This window comes from Copadichromis virginalis, linkage group LG11 (assembly GCF_057382275.1).
Source record: "Copadichromis virginalis isolate Kocher_CV1m ecotype Utaka linkage group LG11, C_Virginalis_male_GT1.1, whole genome shotgun sequence".
NCBI lineage: Eukaryota > Metazoa > Chordata > Actinopteri > Cichliformes > Cichlidae > Copadichromis > Copadichromis virginalis.
In genome coordinates, this window is record NC_140628.1 from 23,758,698 (window position 1) to 23,775,331 (window position 16,634).

Genomic DNA, 16,634 nt, shown 5'->3' on the forward strand with positions numbered 1-16,634 from the left:
CACTCATTTTCAATCCGTCCACTGACCTATGAATCATTAAAGCATAAAAAGACACTTAACTCACAAGGTGAGTCAATGTCGTTTCTGCACCTCAGATTTACAGTCAATATCTTTTGGACAGTACTTTAGATTGATATGAGATATGAAAATAGTAACCAAAAACGTCTTTACTATATACTATGTATACTTTATACTGTAAAGGATCCTGGAACATTACCGAGGTTTTACAAACATGTGACTTCTAACCATGGTATGTTAATTTTTCTGCCGTTTTGGGGGATGACAATGACATAAGGAGAGAGAAATGGTCTGTTTGACATGACGACCATCTGCAACCATCTAGCAAACACTGGTCTTGAGGGAAAAATACACATTCCCCAAAATGTTGTAAGTGGTTGCTGGAAGCTGATGACAGTCGCCAGGAAAATCTCTGCTAAAGCTCCATTCACACTAGCCCACAGGCCGGTCAGTGACCCCCCCTGGCAAAAACCTGTCACTAGGTAAAAAATGTGTATTGTCCAACCAGTTGTGAATGATCTGGTTACTAGTACATTGCTGCAGTTGTAGTTTTAATGGAAGTGACAGATTTCTCTTCAAATACTCGCCTTCTGCTCTCTGAGCTGTAGCAACATGGTGAAAAGTGTGAGGCAAACAAGCAATTTAGTGAACAAGTAATTCAATTAGGAGAGATCACTGGAAGAAAATGAATAGGATTTAATGATGTACAAAATCAGCCATGCTATTTGACAATTTGAATGAAATTAACACAGAGATGGGAAATAGGACAGGACCTCTCAGAGTATAAATGTTGGTGATGACAAAGATGAGATTGAGGCTTGTATGGAGGGACTTGTGTAAGGTGGAGATGTGGAGGAGGTGGGTTGCATTAAGGAGTCTGGAAGGGAGGACGAAAGATGAGCAGTGCAATTTAAAGTGCAAGCATGTAGGCTGATTGACCTAAACAAGGTGGGCAGAAATATGTCTGGACTACAGCAATGATGTATTGAGTTTTAGAGCGTGGGAAAGTGGAAGTGATGCAAAAGAACAGACTGGCAGCCAAACATGAACCTTTTTATTGAACTTGCGAACTAAGCAATGTGCTAGCAACCACTAGTAATCACTAGAAGGTTTTTGGTGGAGCTACTGCCAGAAACTACCAGGAACCAGTGCTAACTGGAGAAATACTCCAGCATCCAGCGGTTGTATCATAATACTATAGTATATATCATAATACCTTTGCCCTTGTGTGTATCGATGTTGTGGACAAAAAAATTAAAAGTTGATTTGACACCTCTTAGGCAGTGTAAGTTCTCGGGTTTCTCTGGTATTTGCATTGGTCTCTACCTAATTTAACATGGATTATACATTGCTACTTGAGAAAGACTGCATTGCCTTTGAAGAGATACTAGTTTACATAAACTCAGAGGCATCAATTTCCTCTCTGGTCTGATTAAAAGTAGCATCACAAACTTTAGTCATTTATTTCAGCAAATGTAAAAAGTAAACTAACACAAGAAGAAGGGGCATTACGTTATCTCCTCATCCATTGGTTAATGAAAAATAGCAACTAAACTTTCATTTATATTACGTTTATTGTATTAAATAATTTCAGGCACAGTTAATCTATCAGTGCATATCCATGGCTCAAAATCGTCTGTATTTTACTGTATAAAATGTTTTTTGCTACAACCATTTAATTAATTTTTAAGGTGAGATATTTATGAATTGATGAAAAAAAAAATCTCCCTGTTTTGTTGTACATCAGGAAGGGTTATCTGGTATCTTCAAAAATAAAGATTTTAAAAACAGGGTCTAACCCTTCTCCTCACTTCAGCTTATTTTTTTGCGATCAAAATGTCATCCTACATGACGGTTTGATAACATCTATTTTGGACTATTACATAAAAAAAACAAGTTATTAATATAGAAAATCTTGCTCTGGTTTTACAAGTGGGGATTTGAGCCTGCGCGCTTCCTGTTTTCGCCAAGGCTGAGCATGTTTGTGCAACTCCCATGAAGCTGGTAGATAGAAAAAAAAAAAAGAAAAAGAAAAACACGCACACATATAGTATGCTACATTACAATCAATCCAAACACCTCATTAACACCAATTCTGCGGGCTGTCCTTGCTTCTTTCGGCATCATCAGCATATTAACACGTGTCTACTGAAGGGTCGTACCAGAGTTTGTGAGCTATAAATACACCCACGCCCTCTAAAGACGTGTTATACAAAACAAGTCCAAAAATACCTCCTGTAGCGGAGAAGAGATTAAATGGGGAAGAGTGATGGACAGAAAAATACATAATGAAGACACGGCCGTGGGAGGGGGGGGGGGAGAGATAAGAGGTGGGATTACACGTATCAACAGCAGTAAGTCAGTGGGGCAGGACAGAAGGGGAAGGATGATAGATGATGATGAAAAATAATCTGGGAACATCTGGACATGCTGTCTCGGGGGTGGTTTCTTATACTGACAAATGCTCGCTCATATGCACAACATAGAGATAATAAATAATTTCTACTACATGACCCAAAGAACAGATCTGCTTTTGGTTGGCCTCCCTTCTCCGTCCATGACGACCGTCTCTTTGCCTGCTGCTTTATGTAGAATGTTTTTCCTTCTGTTGCCTCACAACCTGCCTCACTATTTAAGTGTTTTACTACATTTCCCAGAATCACTTTCACCAAACATGCCTGGACATATCCTGCCATTGTTTATATCCTGGAGCAGACCTCAGCAGTGATAGTTAAGGTGTTAGTGGTAGTCGCAGCAGGAGGTCCCCGGTGGGTGAAAGCCAGAGTTTTTGTGTCCATTACTCAAAACACGACATGCCTTTTGGCTGTGTTGCATCACGCTCTACTGAGGCCACTGTCAGTGAAGAATTTGATATTTTGCCTTTCCAGCTCTACAGAGGATTTCTCCCTTTTGGCAGTGTTGAAAGTGCAAGATGGTGAGTGGCCTTGATCTTCAGATCTGACATAAATGAGTAATAAAGCTGCCTTATGTTACTGTGTCTTGTTTTTTTCTATGCAAATCTGCATTGCAGCTTACGTATTATTATTAATATACTTGTAATTTTCCTCTCTCATTTTGGTGTTTTTGTTGGAATAACAAAGGTACTGACCTACGGATGCAGCTGTTAACTGTGGGATCTGTTTTGTTTCTCTTTTATCCTTTTTGCAGCTTTGTAAGAGAAGCACAGCTGTTAATGCAAAAACGATCAAATACAAAAACAACTTCTATTCAGTCTGTTCAGTGAGCCAGCATGCACAAATAGGAGCACCCTGAAAAGGACTCAATGAAACTGAGCCATCATTAATTTTATTTTCCTTTTTCTCTTGAAATAGATATAATGTGAAAAATCTCCTATTGAAATTGTTATTAGCAGTTGTGCTTTTAAACTCAAAGTATAACAAATGTCTAAACATGAAAAGGAATTTTGAACAACAAACATATCAAGTGGTCATCTTAAATAACTACACAGCACAAAGTCCGTAAAACTTCAGGGACATCAATCTGTCCACTTTGCAAGTATAAACAAATGTGAATCAGTTTCATCCACTTTGGTCCAAATGAAAGTGACACCAGGTGCAGCGGAGAGGCAGCTACAAGACAACCTCCCAGAAAGCAATGGTTTGCAGGTGGTTGCCACAGATCATTGCCCTCTCCTTATCCCGCCTGGCTGATTTTTCTCCAGTTTTGCTTTTCTGAGGAAACTACAGCAAAACCAAACAGAGACTCAGCGATTGTTGGGAGCATACAATTACTGGAATAAAGGGAAGAGTATAGCCTCTGATCTCCCTTGGCCTAGAATACAAAGGTTCCTCATCAGTGCTGGTAGTATGAGATGGTACCTGCAGCTCATTCAGGTTGCACAGGGTATCCAGCTCCTGCAGAATATTAAATCCATAAATCCATACATGTCGTCACATGTATCATTACGCTATTTGGATATGTGCCTCCTGCACACTCTCAAAACTGTGAAAGACCAACTGAACACAGCAGCGGGAGTGGTATCTGAATCTTTGTGCAAGGAGGAACAAAAGGATCCCGGCTAGATCCCTACAGATGACCTCCAGCGATCATGTGCATGTTACTGACTAACGTATCAGACTCCATGGGTTTGGCATAAGGGTCTTTAGAGGAACCTATGCTCACAGCCCAGGACGATGTGATTGTTTTCAGGCAATTTACCAAGAACAACAGAACTGGCATGCCACCACTAGCGCCCAGTTCTCTTCGCACATTAGAGCTGGTTTGCGCTGAACATGTGACAGACGAGTCTGGAGACACGATAGCAAACACTGTGCTGTCTGCAGATGTAAGGAGAGAGGAATGGTCTGTCGGCACTGCTTGCAAAATTGTTGCCATATTGTTGGTGGTCTTGTTGGCTCTCCAGTGCACCTGTTGTCACTTTCATTTGCACCAAAGCAGGTGGATCTGATTCACAGTCATTCATGCTTCCTACAATGATGTGCAGATTGTGTCCCCTTCAGTAGATTGTTGGTGTTAGCAAGAAGACCTGTTGATGAGACAGGGTCAAAAATAGATAGAAACAAATGACTGATTGACTGGTTTTTGCAGCTGCTTCAAGTAGAGCCCATTTTTCATGGTTTTCCTAATGCAAGAGGACAGTATTATTAAAATGTGCCATCCATGCATTATTTAAAATATATGGCGCAGAAGCCGAACTACAAACTTTAGTTTTTCTTTATTGCTTTTTCTCAGCACTTAGGTTTCATCGTTAATGTCAAGCTGAATTGTGTTTCCCATATGGAAAAGAAATAGAAAACATATATATAAGTTTTAAAAGACTTGACGCATATTAGCTGTACTCATGAAAGTGCCCCCATTTGCATTTTCTTCATAACTCAGTCCTTTGTTTTATAATGATAAAGAGGACAATTTCTGTGCTAACAAAAGATCATTTTTCAAAGTAATGTTTAAATAATTCCACACCTAATTCTACTCTATCATTTTAGCACTTACAACCTATAAAAAAATTAGACCTATACTATACAATTTATGGTTTTCTTTTTTCCGTATGAATTAGAAATCACATGAAGCATAAGTGGCTGTTGTCAGAGTGTTGAAGTCTATTTAATAAGAATGTGTAATTTTTGCATGACAGACTTATTCATGTGTAACAATACGTACACATTCACAGACCACTTTATTAGGTATACCTGCCAATGCATGTGTCTTAATGTGTGGACAAAATATTTATTAGGAACATGTTTGAATTTGATGCAATGTGTTCCACCAGCAGCACCCACCGTAGCCTCAAAAACAAACATCTGAGAGATTTATCACATAAAAGTAGAATGAAAAATGTTCATCAGATGTCACAGCTTCACCCAGCAAAGTGGCTAGTTAGTGTACGTATCTTCAGTAAGATTAGGCCTCCCTGTACATGTGTTTGCTAACATCTACTGTGACTGCAGATTTAAATACAATGATTTGTAACCTGACCACGAATTGAGTTAAGGTCAAATAAAAAAACCTATTTTGAAGCCTGCTCTCTTTCTCAAACCTCTGTTATCCTGCTTCTCTGTGTCTTGTTTGGTCCTGTCTCAGGCCTAACAAACGGCCAGTAAATGAGTTTGTTCAGTTACAGCCTTGAATGCCGGCTCCCCTCACTCTGTTACCCACACCCACATCCCCTGCACACACTAATCTAATTGTTTGTCTTCGGACAAAAAGCAGAATTCTGCTCAAATCCATCGCTTTTGAAACAAACACATTTTTGACAGCCACAGTGGGCTCTGTGATACGAGGAAACTACAGCAGCACCAAACAGAGACCCAGTTATTGTTGGGCGCATAAAACGATTGGAATAAAGGGAAGAGCATAGCCTTTGAGCTCCCTTGACCTAGAATGCAAAGCTGGGCTACACTAGGTCCTGCCATGGCAGACTTAAGCTGTTTCTACAAATCAAGTCCGGACACTGTCGGGAGAATCAGGTCAGGACACTGTCCCATGTAGCACACAGAAGGAGGCTGTCCACATAACATGTGTTCTCACTACTGGAAATACTACAGTGGTTTAGGCCAGGGTGGCGTCTGGGTAGAGAATTATACATTATAGGCCTGCTCTATTCCCACATGTGCTCAAATAGACATTACATGGACTGAAAATGGGAGCAGGACATGTCTGTAAGAAACAAATATTTTCATTTCTTCAATGGTTTAGATGATGACTTAATTGCTGGTTTTGACGTGCCAAGCACAGAACTGAGAACTACATGTGAAAATTACCAAACCTTGGCTTTCTCCATAAATCACAGTCATTATTTTTTATATGATAAAGAAGAGCATTTCTACAAAACACCACATCATTCACTTTGGCCTTGGGCATTATAAAAGAAAGGTACAATAAAATAAGGGAAATTCACACTTCGCTGCAGGACTCTCAGCAGCTGTTGCTTCATAGATTTACTGCACTCCACTGTTTATTCTGCTCAGTCTGCTGTCTCCTGAAACCACATCAAACCTCCATTTACAAAGGCTATGCAAACAGGAACACAAAAGCTACAATTATCAGGTATACTTGAGTGGGAATACTAAACTAGTAACATAGACTGTAACACTTAGCAGGAGGCTTCAAATTTCGATGCCTGGAATAATGCTGACCGCACCATGGCATCACAGAGGAGTGGACACTGTATCGCATTAATGGTTGACTCAGATGAGAAAGCACAGAGCATGTGGTGAGGTAAACAAGAGAAGTGTTTCTGGTGATGTAAATAGTATAGTATCAGTGGCCGGCCTTACCAGCAGGCATGATGTCACCTTTTATAAGGTTTGATAAGACAAAGGTCCAATGGGTGTTTCTTTCCTTCTTTTCTTTTCTTGCTTGTCATCATGCTCGTGCATGCCTCTTTTTTTATGTACTAATGGATGCCTCCACACACTGCTGCAAAAGTGCAACCCGATGCACAAACAGAGACAATGCTAGTCTGATGAAGGGACAATAGTGTCTGTGTAAACCTTGAGAGCATTGCCGTGCCTGTCTCTGTGGGAGTTTGCAGGCACACAACAAGAAAGCTTCCAGAGCTGCGATTACAGTTTACATTGTTCAGGCCAAAACAGTACAACTTTCAAAGTCAATTCTTGAGAAACACAGGTGAACTTTGCGCATACAGTTGTAAGATAAAAGTTTTACTGAGTCGTGATAACACTTGTACAGGTGCACAGGCCCGCTCTCTCTTGGTTTATATCTTCTTTATATGACTTTCTTATCTGCTCTTGAACAAGGTGCACGCACAACTGGATAATAGTACCCGTATAATATTAAGCTTGCTGTGACCCAAAGCACGTACGCTCCAAACATGTGACTCAGCAGGGCAAAGGTAGATATAGCAGGTTAATGTTAGCATCCAACGAGTGTTTCTTCACGTACATGCTCCTTTCTATTAATAACCCAGACTTGCGGGTTGTGTTGGCAGTTTGCATTGGCATATCCCATATACCCCATAATAAAACCCAGCTGTGTCTGCTGTTGCCAAGGTAACCTAGACTAATTGACCAGTAGGAAGCAGGGCCAAATTACAATCTGTGGCCCTTCACTTGCCCTCGTTTCTATTCCTTTGCCCGTCTATGTCCGATAAACTTCTCCAATCCTTTCATTTCTTCACAACTCAGCTTGACAAAAACAAGGAAATGTGTGAGACAGAGCTTACTGTCTGTCTCCCGCGATTCTGTCAATTAAATGTAGCCTGTCTGAATCTGTCTGATCCTCCTGATGCAGTCCGGTCACTGTAATGACTCGTCCTTAATTTGTGGAGACTCTAGCAGACTGGACAATGCATTAAGGACACAAGGATCAGGGCTGAATTTTTTTTTTTTTTTAAACTGCCCTAAATACAGATTGTCCACTGACTGTCTTTCTGCTTAATTCTCCGACAGCTTGCAAATGCACAGCCGTCATTTTCTCCGACAGCTGTATTAACACGGTGCCGATGGCACCGGACCAGGATCCTTTAAGCTGCAGTAGGTGTCCGTAATGTTGTTCATAAGTAAGGCTTACCCTACTGTTTGCTGTCTGAAGCTATGGGCGATAAGATGTAGGTCAGGCCAAGCATTCTGCATGAGCACTGTGAAGTTGGAGACAAATTGCATGTGTATACACGTGCATGTGTTGTTTGTTTGTTTGTTTTTCCTCCGTCTGTTCCTAATTGAGTCAGACAGACAACCTGAGTGATGCTGGTCTTATTTAGACTGCTTTATGTCCACGCATTTAGTCATTCACCACAGAAAAGTCAACAGCCCCGACAGTGCCAACAAGCACACTGACGTGATCGAGAAACACCCTGTGGCTCAATCCCAAAACACTTGTGCTCCACCCAAACAGTTTGAAAAACACCACCCAGGCCTCAGAGACCAGTAACTCCAGTGAGGTTGCACTGGGTGTATCACAAGAAACTGTGATTTCACTGACATTATGTACATTTCAAAGTGACATCATGAAGTTTCTTCTGTTTCTGTCATTTCTGATTAGCGCTAGTGCGATATATGTTCGCTCAGCCCACGTGCACTTTCATCGCTCTCACTGTCAACCCTGGGTCTGACACTGGTTCGTGCAGCAGAGACATAAATGCTGTGAAGTAATTGGCTTTATCTGGCCCCTTCAGACAGCTGAGAAAGCTTTTTAGTCCATTCTTTCAGTTCTCTCGCTTCTTTCTTTCGGGCTCTATTTACTGCTGAAATTGTCTGCACTTGTCATTGCCCATGTCTAATCTGTCATTTCTGTTTTGCTGTTTCTCTTGAGCCCAGTCGACATGTCTCTAACTTCGTAGCGTACTTGGTTATTCCTCTTCTTCCATGGTGTACAGATCTGCGTAGTGACACGGAGCTGTTTCTGTTGCCCTCCAAAATAAATTTGGCTTTATCAGGGCAGGGATCAGGTTACCTCCCTCGCCCTTTCCCACTTTCCTGCTCCGTGTTTTTTTTCCTCCTTCCTCGTCTCGCTTTGCGTGTCTCTTTTTAATATCCCAGTTTCCTTGTATCTCTGAAAACATTTCCTCTCCTACCTAGTTAAGCCGTTTTATTTCTTCTTTAAATGTCTCCCTCACGCTCATTTCCTGTGCTCTCTGGGTCCCTCGTTGAGTGGTGCATAGTAAAATTGATGGAATAATTAAAATCACACACTCTTAATTGGCTTTTTCCCAGCTCTAGTCATAATACCTCTATTTAAAATCACTCCCTTCACAGGGTGCGGGTGACTGTGTGTGTGTGTGTGTGTGTGTGTGTGTGTGTGTGTGTGTGTGTGTGTGTGTGTGTGTGTGTGTGTGTGTGTTTCACTGGAGGCAAAAGTGTGAAATTAAGCTTGCCAGAATGCTGTAAAAGCACAGTGAACTCTGGACACTGTGTATGTGTTTTGTGTGTTGCTGGCGTATGTGTGTGGAGAGCACTCATTAGCCCATGTCCTCTAATGAGAGCCATGGGTGGTTTAACACCTCGGCCCTATAGATGGGGCCTGGCTGTACCAGGCTGAATCCAGGCTGATTGTAATTATAGCAGTCAGTCTGAACATTAACAGCCCTCACTCTGCTGTGTCCTGCTCTGTAATTAGAAGTGCCAGAGCTGGCCTATTGTATATCTTTCCCATTTCTCTGTCATGCCTCTGCTGAGGCATACAAGACAAACAGCTGGTGGGAATTGAACTGGCAACCCTGCTGGCAGCCATTTGTAGTCAGGGAATTATTTCCAGGGCATTCATGATGGAGTGGAGGCCAGCAAAAAGGTGGTGCAAAACTACAGGGATTGGTTGCATGACCGTGAGAGTTGCACGAGCACGTGAGTGCAGCCCTGAACCACACTGAGCAAACCACAAAGGAGGACTGCAATTAAATTCTTTTTACTGAGAACAGTGAGAAAACAGCAAAGTAAACAGTCAACACCATATAGCTTGTAAAAAAGCATCATTGTGTGATGAAACTACTCCAGTTCTCTGTTTTAAAATATAATTTAAAAAAAGTCATTAAACATCAAAACATCTAAAATTCCAAAGGCCATTTGCCGTTTGCTTGCTTATCAGCTAACAGACACACCTTGCAGAAGATGACAACCCTGAGAGAAACTGACTTAAAAGCTTTTTTTTGAGCCAGAGGGGTTTGCTGATTAATTGGAAAATTATATCATTCAGCAAACTTATTTTATTAAAATGTAAAGTTTGCTACATTTGACTTCTGTCTGTTTTTAAGCCCCTATAATACAAGGTGCAGGGTTGAAGCCAGCAGCACAAATCGATTGAGAAAGTTGGCATTTCATTGAAATATCTGGCAGTATTGTGTTTCAGATCACATAGTGCTAAGAGTCAAGGAGGGTAACATTTAACAGTTTGCAGTGAACCGACAAAACATGTTACATACAAAGTTGTACTGGTATGAATTCGTTACTATTGTATGTACAAATCACAGATATGATTTACTTTTTATTTTATATGTAACTGACTGGGACACAAGTACTCAGATCTATCAGTATGAACTGCAATACTATTTGATCACATGAGAACATGGGAAAAGTTTGTGCATTCAAACTAATAATTTTACATTTGGTACACCTATTCACCTTTAAATCAGCCTTTCACATGGCATCAACTCAGTGCATTTAAGCATGTAGACATGGCTGAAACAACCTGCTGAACCTCAAACCGAGCAATAGAATGATGAAGAAAAACGACTTTGAACATGCCATGGTTGTTGGTGCCAGATGGACTACTCTGAGTATTTCAGAAACTGCTGATCTAGATCTCGTTTTCTCGCAAAGCCATCTGTAGGGTTTACAAAGACCGACATGATGTCATAGGTCAGAGGATGATGGCCAGACTATTTTGAGCCAATAGGAAGGCAAGAGTAACTCAAATAACCACTTGTTTACAACCAAGGTATGTAGAAGTGGATCTGTGAACATGTAGCATCTCGAATCTTGAAGCAGGTGGATTACAACAGCAGAAGACCACACCGGGTACAACTATTGTCAGTTCAGAACAGGAAACTGAGGATATGGTTCACGCTGGGCCACCAAAATTGAAAAATGTTGCCTCTCTATTTCTGCTGTGACATTCTGATGGTAGAGTCTGAATTTGGCATCAACACCATGAAAGCGTGGATCATCCTGCCTTCTGTCAGTGGCTCAGACTGCTGCTAATGGTGTGAGGGGAATTCTCTTTTGTCTTAGCACATTGGGTCCACTTGTACCAACTAGGCATTGTTTAAATGCCAGATCCTACCTAGGCATTGTTGCTGACCATCAGAGGATGGGTATCCTTTATGGCGGAGGTCTCCAACTCCAGTCCTCGAGAGCTACTGTCTTGCAGCTATTAGATGCATCCCTACTCCAACACAGCTAAATCAAACGGTTGGATTACCTCTTCAGCATGTCATCAAGTTTGGTAAAGACCTGGAAACAAGCCATTCATTTGATTCAGGTGTGTCAGAACAGGACAGTAGCTCTCAAAGACTGGACTTGGAGACCCCTCCTTTATGGGCTATGTGCTCAGAGTACTCATCTTCTCATGGCTGTTTCCAGCAGTGTAACGCACCTTCTCACAAAGCTTAAATAATCTCAAATGTGTTTCCTGACATTATAATGAGCACACCATACTCACATGCCCTCCACAGGCATCAGATATCAATTCATTAGAGCAGCTTTGAGATGTGGTGGAACAAGAGAGTCACATCATGGATGTGGAGCTGATAAATCTGCAGTCACTCTTTCTTCCAGCTCTTTGTTGAATCTATGCCACGAAATAGATGATTCTGAAGGAAATACGAAGTCCAACCTGAAACTAGGAAGATTTACCTAAAGAAGCGACCACCGAGTGTATTTCCTTATGTAATGCAGACATAGAAAGTAACATAACTTTAACATACGTGAGTAAAACACCAGTCTTACTTTTTAGGTTCCATCTTTGCACAATAGCTAAAAGAATTAAAAACAGTAAATGAACCCGTAAATAGGAATAACCACTGTAATGAAATACACATGCAAATGATCTAAATGACAGCATACTAGCAGGCACAAGCCTCCAGACATCCACTCTGCTATGATGTTGATAAGTGATATGCTACATTTTTTCTCAACCATAATCATTTCCAAATCTGACATGTTTCTTTGACTGATTTAGGACGATGCACTGATATCCTCCACGATGTGTTCCTATGAAAACACACTGAAGAGTTAGCTGCAGTCACATTCATAATGCACAAATACACACACAGGCATACACACACTTATCCCTGTAATAGGCATAGCCACTGATGTTAACCCACTTACATATAATATCCAATAATGGGATTAGAGATTTATTCTAGTAAGGGAGAGCAGAGGAGCAGAGGAAGGTGGGGTCGCATTTGTACTCAGATGACCTTAAAATCAGTTTTCAGGAATCATCCTCCATTTTTCCATCAGTTCTGTCTCCAGTTGAAGTCAAACCCACAACATGTAAGGTTTTAGTGAGGCCCTACACAGTTTGCAGGCTAACTAATGTGCTTCTGAGTTCATAGCCTTTAATAACGCTTAAGCCTGTTATAACCAGACTTAGTATGCCTCCTTAGTATACATTATCCTCCTTTCAGACGTGGGTGCAGTAATGTGATTGGTTTTAATCGTGTAAGAGTAACAATACAGTCTCACATACAAGTAATCCCATCCGGTACTGTTCTTTGACTGTCCTTTGGATAACCATCCCTCACCTGCCCTTTGAGTGCATCCCAGCTAATGTGACTTCTGGCTAATGAGTAATTGAAAAAGCCTCCACTGTTGATCATTAGTTAAGGAGGAGAAAGCAGATTTCAAGTGTTTCATTCTTTCAAAACCTAAACTTTTAAGATCTAAATATGAAAGGTGTCCATTCAAAGTGTCCCTCAATATTGTACATACGGGGCTAAATCTACACCCAGATGTAGGAGTCTCTGAGTCAAACGTGTTAAAATCTATTCCAGCATTTTGAAAGGTTTGGCAAGCCAGCTGATCCAGACGGCAGATATCAAAACCAGATAAGGTCACAATGTGTTCTTCTTGCTTTAACACAAAAATCAAAGTTTTGATTTTGTTTGCTGTTGAGTTTCAGCTTTGAAAATCTTTGTCAGAATCATATGAGAAAATATGTTTTCTGCAAACTTTATAGCTATGCTTCTCATTAATTTTTGAGGCTGTACTGACTGCGCACCATCCAGTGACTAAGATGTCTTGGTTCTGAGCTTATTCCTTCCCGGCAGTCCTCTAAAAGCCCACATCAGAGGAACATTTTAGTTGGTTGAGTAAAGTCCCTGTTGAAAAGAGTCCTCCAAAAGAACCTCCTTTTTGCTTAAAATGAATAATCTCAAAAACATTCCTAAGATCCCCATGAGCCTCTTCCCCTGCAGGATCAATGTGTCTGCGCGTGTGTCTAACTGCATCATGGTATTTTATTCTATTAGTTCATTTTGGTAGAGGAGACCATCTGTTAGCAGTTAGGAGCTTGGGAGGAGACCACCACCACTACTGATCCTTCCTTCTCTGTCTGTTTTCAACTCTGTCTGTAGCCTCCAAGATATGACCCGATCTTCCCTCAGCCCATCACGTACTCTGATCAGAAAATTGGATGCACAACCTGTCCATGCTTATGTAGTTTGGATCATTTCAGTCCTTGCAAATCCATAAATCGCCAACGTGCCTATCTGTGTGTATGGATGACCCTGTACTGATCAGGTTTGGCAGCAGTATAGAAAATCCCTCAGGAACATGTTGTGCATGTATCCGTCTGCCAAGGATAAACCATCAAAACCTCCAAGCATATCTGTCTGTGTGTGTTTGCATGTGCTCTGGTTAAGTTCCTGCACAGTTGTGGGGACTGTTCACTGATCTAATGAGGGCGTTTTTCTTAATAAGGACAATTTGATGAATTCTTATTATAAAGGCTTATTCTGACACACAATCAGAGTAAGCCTTGTGCGAGGGTAACTGTCGACCCTGCTTCACCCTGTCACAATTCACCCCATCTAAAGTTAAGAGACGCTATACGAACTGTCCCCGTTTGATCACTTGTGGCCCTGCTGAAGCTGTAGGTTTGCAGCGGATTACTGCAGTAATACACTGGCAATACCAAGTCCTCACTAAAATAGTAAAGCCAGTGTGTATTCGTGTGACTTTTCTGCCACCCACTTGTGTCATTTAGAAGACCCTGGTTAAGGAGATCACCATGGTGACCACTCTTTGCCCACAGCTGCACACACAAATACACACACACACAAAAAGGCACATCTCCTGTTTGACTGGAGAACATCAATTATTAATGAACTGTGCTCACTAAATTGATTTTCAGTCCCTCATTAGACAATCTCTTCAAGAATCACATCTGCGCTCTAATTCTGAGCGTTTCCTCTTTGAACTCTCTGTAATTATGTGTATTTGTAAAATATGATTGTGGGGATTTATAAGCTATACAATTACAGAAAGTGCACAAGAAAATGCATACAAAAAGAGAAGCGTAATAATTCTAGGTGTGTGGCTGAACGGAGTGTGGGTGGAAGTTGCTTTCTGTAATTGCATCCACAGGTGTCTTTGTAGTAGCACATTAGCTTTATGCCATGCTTCTTCTCAATAGGAACAAAAAAACCAAAAACAAAAGATGCAGAGATAATGGTTTAGGTAGCGACAGCAATCGATATTGTGCATCTGTGTGCACCAGAGTCTGTGTCGTGTGTGCTTACATTAAGAAGGGAAAATGGACCGGTCCCTGACATGGCAAGTGCTAGACGGCGTGTTCTCGATAGTTAAGCAACTGTGCAATTATGCAACGATCGTGACCATGCCAGTGATAGACAAAGAAAGAACAGAGAGACAGAACAGGAGGCAGAGGGAACAGCGTGACAGGGCTGAACAACTTCCTGAGAAAAGGAAAGAAGCACCGCAGAGAGATAGAAAAAAAAAATAGATGCGCTGCTCAGAAGTATTAAAAGATAAAGTTAAGTTGTTGGTTGGTACGTTTTGTTGTTTGGCTGAAGTTGGATGGCAGTGGGTGTTTATGGTGCATGCATACTGAGATTTATCCTACTAGTGCAATAAACTATATTTGGCGGGTGGGTCAGGCAAAGTGTGCGTATACATTTTAAGAATGCTAAGGCATCTGTGACACACATATACATGCACTCTGCCCTAGCATCTGTAACATTGTAACCTTAGCAGACTGTGTGCACACGTGTGTGCACAGTGTGTTTGTGTGTGTGTGCACCAGTTGGATCTCAACTTGAGCAGGGTTTTAACTTATTGCCTTCACTAACATGATGATCCTTTGGACCTATCCCTAGACGCATTTAACATAGCATGCATGTCTGTGCCCCCCACAGAATGATATATTGTTTAATCATTAAGCAGCTATATTACTTTATGAACAACTCGCATGGTCAAAAGCAGTGTTGATGCAGGAGCAAAGTAAAACGGGGTCTTTCGGAATTATAGACATCTAAAAGATTTTGGAAGCTTAGCTTGCAGAAATTTGCTCAGGTTATGCCACATGGACATTAGTGAAATCCTGCACTGGTGCTGATAAGGCCTGACTCACAGTCAGCATTCAATCCATCACACTGGTGTTGGCTGAGCTCAAGCTCAAGGCTCTGTGCAAACAGGTCAAGTTTTTATATACCAAATTTGTTAAAACACTTCTTGATGGACCTTGATCTTTCTCACTTTGCATTGTGCATAAGAACATTGACACGTGCAGTGCCTTCTGCAAAATACTCATAAATTCAAAAACTTTCTCATCTAAAATGTAATTGCATTCAACAGGATTTAGACTTTTGTTAATAGGAGCGACACTGGCTGACCTGAAACCATTTCAGGAATAGCTCAGTATTTTACTAGAGCTTGCAGTCTTTAGCTGTCCAGCTTCCAAGTACAAAGTCAGTGTGAAGTTTGATTGCGCAAATACTCTGGTGAATTTGCAGTGGGCGAATGAGTGTCCGGTGCCCCTCCTACAGCACACTCTGTCCAAGTAGCACCCCTGTCCAAACTAATATTTCCAGTAGTGAGAACATGTCTGAAGCTCGGTGTTACATACAAGAAAAAAGCAACTCTGGACAATATTCCAACCTCATTATTATTAGGTGTCTCTGATACCAGAAGCAGAATGAGAGTGCTGAAAGGAACTAGAAGGACAGAGCATGTTTCTCCAATGTTGGTTTCTCTTCATCAGCTCCCTGTTAAATCTAGAAAAATTTGAAACCCTTCTTCTCATATACAAAATCTTGAATAATCAGGCCTTATCTTAACTACTTCATAATACCTCATTATTATAACAGAGCTCCTTGCTTTCAGACTAGAGACCTACTTTTGGTACCTATAGTTTTCCAAAGTCTCTTCTGAGAAAGCAGTTCGCAGATCCCAGTGCATTTGGGAGACAGACACTCCTTCTACTTTTAAGATTGGGCTTGAAACTTTGATTTTTGATAATTGATTGACTGATTATAATTATGGCTTGATCGGGCAACCCTGAACCAACCCTCAGTTCTGCTGCAATAGGCTTAAGCTGCTGGGGGGCTTCCCATGATGCACTGAGTGTTTCTTCTTCACTCACCTGTTTTCACCGCTGTATTATTGACTTCCTTCTTTCCAATATTTTATGGTCTTTACCTTACAATGCAAAGTGCC